The sequence below is a fragment of the Polypterus senegalus genome, chromosome 7 (assembly GCF_016835505.1).
Source record: "Polypterus senegalus isolate Bchr_013 chromosome 7, ASM1683550v1, whole genome shotgun sequence".
NCBI lineage: Eukaryota > Metazoa > Chordata > Cladistia > Polypteriformes > Polypteridae > Polypterus > Polypterus senegalus.
The window spans coordinates 66,678,605-66,685,381 of record NC_053160.1 but is presented as its reverse complement, the minus strand read 5'-3'; positions in this window follow the sequence as shown (position 1 = coordinate 66,685,381).

Genomic DNA, 6,777 nt, shown 5'->3' with positions numbered 1-6,777 from the left:
GCAAAGTCTTTGCAATTTTTCGCTGGGTAACACCTTTCTGATATTGCTCCACTATCTTTCTGCGCAACATTGTGGGAATTGGTGATCCTCTACCCATCTTGGCTTCTGAGAGACATTGCCACTCTGAGAAGCTCTTTTTATACCCAATCATGTTGCCAATTGACCTAATTAGTGTTAATTGGTCTTCCAGCTCTTCGTTATGCTCAAATTTACTTTTTCCAGCCTCTTATTGCTACTTGTCCCAACTTTTTGGGATTTTTTGACACCGTGAAATTTTGAATCAACATATTTTTCCTTTAAAATGATACATTTACTCGGATTAAACGTTTGATCTGTCATCTACGTTCTATTACAAATAAAATATTGACATTTGCCATCTCCACATCATTGCATTCAGTTTTTATTCACAATTTGTTTAGTGTCCCAACTTTTTTGGAATCCGGTTTGTAATTTTTTTTCATTCTGTACTGATTCAGTTGCTTTTGAGGTCTCCTAAAATGCCTTGTTATCTAGCCGTATGTATTATCTCCCTCTTACACTAGAAACTGAAGGAAGTAAACCTACATTTTCAAGGAATATTGGTTTAAATCTGCATAGACTTGCTGTAGGTCATACAAACAAAGCTGCGTTTTCATTGGGATATGACTCAACTGGACTATTACATTGGCTCTTTCCGTTTGAATTCCCATGAAAAAGAGAGAAGGAATTTCTAATTTGGATCTCCTTTATGGTGTACAGTTCAAAAGGAGCAGTCATGTGGAGTGTTTCTTGGACTCTCTTTCTAGAGGATTGCTGGCATTTCCAAACAATGTTTTTAGATATGTGAATAATTACTGAACAATTGTTAAATTGCTCTTTTAAACTATTCAACCTTTATCAGCTTAAATATATAATGTGCTGTATTTAAAGAAAAAAATGAAAAAGTTTCAGTATAATATATGTGATTTGTCATTTTTTAAATTGTCTTTGAGGTTGATTGCAGTGTTGTTAGTCCATTAAGAATTCTTTGTCGCAGAAAAAGATTGAAGTTATTGGTATGTTAAAAAAAAACTACATCATTAAATCTTTTAAAACAGCAAAGTTAATCAGTGCTATGTCGTATTTTACAAGTTAAAAGGAAATTAATGGTGTACTGTTTAAAAACAGAGAGAGTCAAATGTTAATGTTTATTTCACACTTCTTCACATTTTTCTTCCTTTCACTTGTTCTTTATGTCCCTCTACTTAACATGCTGATTACTCACTTCTGTATACAAAATTTAATGCACTTAGGTGGGAATGGTGTATACTTCTATGGGCATGCTTTCCAAAACTTCCAGAATGCGTTTAAACATCAGCATCAGCTGTCTAGTGAACTTTGATGTTACAGTATTTTAGTCTAGTATCATAAATCTTCATTTTAAATAATATGTACTGAGAATGACTCACAACCCACTGTTAGAATAAGTGGGTTCAAGGAAATGAATCAGTCATCCTACCTGCGTAATCTGGTTCAGCATCACAGCCCTTACATACCATTACTCACCCATACAGGGCAAGTTTAGAATCACCCATCACGCAAGTCTTTGCGTTGTAGGAGTACAACTGGAATACCTGGAAAAAAATATATGTAGACACACAGTGAATATGCAGACTCCACAAAGACTGAAATAAAGCAGGGATTCAAATCCAAGACTGCTGCCTGAAGGCAACAGAACTAACCATTGCACAAGCGTGCTCATCAGATTACTTATTTATTTAAAGATTTTTACTGTACCCTTATTAAAAGTAATTAACCTTTATTGCACTAAATTTCAAGTAGCGAATGTTTAATTAACACTTAATGAAATATCTGTGGTTATCTTATCTAAATAAGTTTTGTATTTTATGAAATGTTTGTTTCACAAATACTAAGAAAACAGTAATGCCTCAATGTGAATGGTTTTAAAGAGGCATGCCTTTTGATAAAGCAAGACTGACACTCTTTTTTTTGTCAGAAATTGGAAATCCTTACCTGTAATATTTGCCTTTTACATTGAGTTTATGATCTGATTATGTATTAAGTATTAGCGCTTCTCCATGCTGAGGATTCAGACAATAAATTATACTATTCAAGCAATCCAACAGTGTTAAAATTGCCTGCTGATCAGCAGACCTTTAAAAAATAAAAACAAAAGAAGTAAACTGTATTCCATATGCAGTAACATAATGTTTAAGACAAAGGGAAGATGTTAAGAGTAATTTAAAGAATTGTTAAATGAGGAATGTCCCAGAAACCCAGTATAAGAGTGTGAACCCACAAAAGTTCATGTAGAACAAATCATATAAACCAAAGTTAAGACAGCAATGTCATGAATAAAGAATAAGAAAGCAGTTGGAAAAGATGAAGTATTAGTGGAAGTATGGAAGTTATAGGGCATCAGAGGAGTTCAGGTACTAATGAAGATATATAATATCCTGATAACTGAAAAAATAACCATAGAACAGAAATGCCATTCTTCTTATATAATACGCTACCATGGCTATTCATTTGTCTGTCCAGGATTTTAAAGTAGCTTGCAAACCATTTGACCTTTTCAACTGAAATTTGGTACACATATACTACGTGACATCTACTGTCTGCTTTTAGAGTGATGATTGACTTCCAAGGTTATTCCTCTTTTTATTTTATTTTATTGTAGAATCAACTCTCAGCAGCGGGCAGCAGGGCAGCTGTGCGGCGCATGTGTATGGGCGCTGTTCTCATCCCTACCACCTTCAGCGTTACTTACCCTACCTCTTCATATCTTAAATCATTCTTGAGGCAGATTGAAGACTTGAGTGCCAACTTAAGTGAAAAATTTAAGAAAACGTACTAAGTAATTGCAACATAAATACTTACTTAATCAGTTTTAACGCGAAAAGATGCCGACGAAAAAAGAGAAGTGGGCCGCTAGGGTGGAGAAAAGAAGAGCTGCTCAGGAAGCAGCAAGCACATCAACCACTGAACAAATGAATACTAAATGTTCAGAGAAGGTGTATGAAAACTAAGAATGATCCAGTCAAGTGTATTCACTACACGTTATCGTGCAGTGCGCCATTACTGGCATTTAATAATACATAGAGAAATATTTTAGAGCTATTAAACTACTTCTTCCTACCTTTAAGATAGGGGAAGATAAGAGAAATATTCAATGTCAATCTTGGCATGGTGTATGTAAATGGAAAAATGCAGAGAGGGAAACATCTAAATTATGACAGAGCACCAGAGGAAGTGATCTGGTGAGATCTGAGAAGGAAAGGGGTACCCCAGTCGTACCTAAGACTCATAAAAAATATGGAAGCTGAAGTAAGAGAACAATGTGTGAACCCATTACTGTTTTTACTAATATCAGATGAAGTCAGTAAGGTAGTGAAGAATGAAACTTTGTGGTCAATTCTTTTTGTAGATGGTCTTCAGTTATATAAAGATACAAAGAAGGAACTGGAAATAGAAAGTGGGGAAATGCTCTAGATCAGAGGTTCCCAAGTTCAGTTCTGGAGGACCACTGTACCTGCAGGTTTTCATTCTAATCAACTTTACTTTTAATTGGACTCCTAACATAATTGAACAAGCTCTTATTTCCCAGTCTGTGTTTACAAAAAAGGTCAAAACTGCATTTCAAAAAATTTCATTAGTACATATTTATGTATGTTACATGGTTTTATTTTTATTTTTTCATCATCCTTATGATGATTATCATTCCAGTTGTCCAGGTGCCCTGGCCATTATTTACTAATGTACACACTAGTAGGTTTGATGCTCAAGTAGCTGCACAAGTTCACCACTCTATGTTGTCTGTCCTGGAGTCTGCTTCATTTATTGTTAATTACCATTATTAGAATGCAATTAAGGCAGCAAAAAAGGTGAATTAATAGGAAAATGACAAACGAGAGACCAGTGCTTTAGAAAATAATCAGCTGTTTCTAAATTTATTATAAATGTAATCCTCAATGTACTGTGCTTTTTGAATGCAGAATAAGAGAATACAAAACAAAAGATTAGCTAATTAAACAATTAGATCAACTGAAGGTAGCGTGACTGACTGATTGTGAAACGGTTTGGGATAAAAACCTGCAGCCACAGTGGTCCTCCAGGGCTAAACTCGGAAACCACTACTCCAGCAGATCAATAACCCAATATACAGTATGTTTTGCAACTATAGTGGAGACGGTATGAAAAGAAAAAAGTGATACTGGGAGCAGATGACTTAGAAAAGGTGGAGTCCTTTCAGTACTTAACAGCAATGCTTCAAAGGGAAGGAATCTGGGTAGGATGTACAATTGCAGAAATTGTAGTGGAATGCTCTGTGCCAAAAGGATGTTTGCAAAGATTCAAGGAAAAATGAATGAGATTTTAGTGGAGAACCTTGGAAAGAACTAGAAGGGACACTAAACCTTTTTCATAATGTATTTTTGATTTTTGATTTCCTAAATACAGTACTTGCAAAAATTTCCTAAATTTTATTTTAAATTAAGTGACTCTCAAATAATGTGTCTGACCAGTCAATTTTATGTGTACTTGTTCTGCTCAGGAAGAGCAAAAACATTATATAAAAATTACCTAAGGACATAACCTTTCCTTGTTCACATCAATCCAGAAAGCTGGAAAAGAGAAGGCTAACATATTAATTGAATATAGTAAACTGTATCTTTTTTTGTTTCAGCCAGGGTTTAATTTTTTTTTACTCATGGTTGAGCCATTTATTTACTTTAATACTACTTTTGTTACTTATCTGCTGTATTGTCTTTGCCAATGTTATATTCATATATTTTGTGGGTGGTCCCCCAAGAGGTGCAGCCACCTGCCAGTCACCACCAGGGACTGCCCTCCATCCTGTAAAACCAAAGGGTCTCCCACAGTTCCTGGTGGTTCACTTGAAAGCTCTTGGGAGTGGTGAGTTACTGCGATTTTCTATGTTTTGTTGTGATTTTTTTGATTTTGACTTCATGTTCTGTTTTTGATTTTGGTTTTGTTTTCTGGATTTGGACTTTGGTTGCATTGGATTGCCTTATTGCTTTTGGCCAATTTCTATTGTCCTTGTGATCCAAGGAGCATCGTTGTTAATGAAGAGTATTTTGGTGAAGAACAGATATTTTATTTTATAAAAATTCAGTGTGGCCCTTTTTGTATCTAGCTGGGGGTTTTGACCAGATTTCACTCTGTAGTGGGCATTTTTGGAAGTGATTTAGGAACTGTGCGCTTTGGGAATTCCAGTCATTGCAAAAACAAACAGAAGTACATTGCAAACTCTTAAATTAACAACTTATTTATTTTTATTACAATGGTAGACAACAATTCTAAGACACAGGACAAATTAAGGGAAGAATCAAATCTAATTTTTCAGAAGAAAAAATAGGAAAAAAAATGTTCTGCTGTTTTTTTCTTTTTTTTACCATACAAGGTACGTCAAAAATTGCATCACGTTTAAGCAAGTCTTTTTGTCACAGGAAACATCTCTATAGGAAATAAAAAAGGAAATCCACTAGTCAGTTTTGCTCCTTCAATGTGTTTTCTGTTCAAAACATGTGTTTGAGTATTTTTTTATTTTTTTGTACAGTGGTACAGTGTTTGCCTCTGATTTTTCCTTCTTCATCCATACAGTTTGAAACATGATGGCCTGCCAGTCAGCTGTGGTGTTCTTTATCTTTAAAACTGAAGTATTATTTCAATTGTTATTACAAAGCTAATGCTAGCATGAAATCTCTTCACCTACATGACACAGTGAGAGAAGGGTGACAAGTATTTTCAGCCGTGTTTTTCAGACATACTAAAAGCGTTTCTAATGTTATTTAAGAGCAAAGCTGCAGTTACAAGAAAAACTTGTTAAATGCATTTTTTTTTCTTATAAGATATGTTATAAATAATTGGACTATATGTTTCAAAATAGTAAAAATATTGTATTGGAATAACAATTGCTGACATATGTGCAGGGAAAGAATTATTATAAAAAAAAGCTAACAGGTAATTGTAATAATATTAAATTATCTTCACAAGATGTGCAGCACAGATATATAGACTAGTAAGTGAGCAGAACCGAAATTGATACATCACAAATGAATCATTTCCAGTGCTGATAATTAATACATCTGAGGACATTCCAACAATTCAAGGCAAAATTCCTTAGAAAGAAGTCGTAAAAGATATATTCTGTTTGCTTGTTTCTTTTTATTTAATGTACAGACATAACCAAGTGATTAATTGTCTATACTCTGAACTCTGACCTTTAGTAACATTCATATAGTTTTCACGGTTGTGCACCCACATACTTGCTAAATACATTGTCTGCAAATATTACTACAAATGCATAAATTTAGGTAGTGGCACACACGCATATATTCTTTCACTCATCGTGTGCTGCCGTTTTTAAAAGGTGAATTGTGGGGTGCAGTTTTTGTAGCAACAGTTTAGGACTGTGGTTGGGTGATGGAATAACAGTCTTAAAAATAAAGGATTTTTGAGATGCCAACCGATTCACCTGTTTTATTTGTTGGCAAACAAAACAAAAAGAACAGAAAAAGGAAAGAAAATGCCTGGCTTTGTGCTAATCCCCAAACAGGGGTTTCTCATCAACAGTGAGGAAAAGTTTCAAAACAAAATGGTGGTCCGTCCTGCAGCTTGCACTGGACGCTTCTCCTTGGACATCTGGCTTTTATGGCGGTCAGACTGGAAGGGGTGGAGCTAAGTGCCCTTATTGAGTGGCTTCTTGGCACTGTGAGGGAGGAAGACAAAGATGACAAAGTTAGTGAAAACCCCCCTTCTCGCCTGGGTGGGTTATTA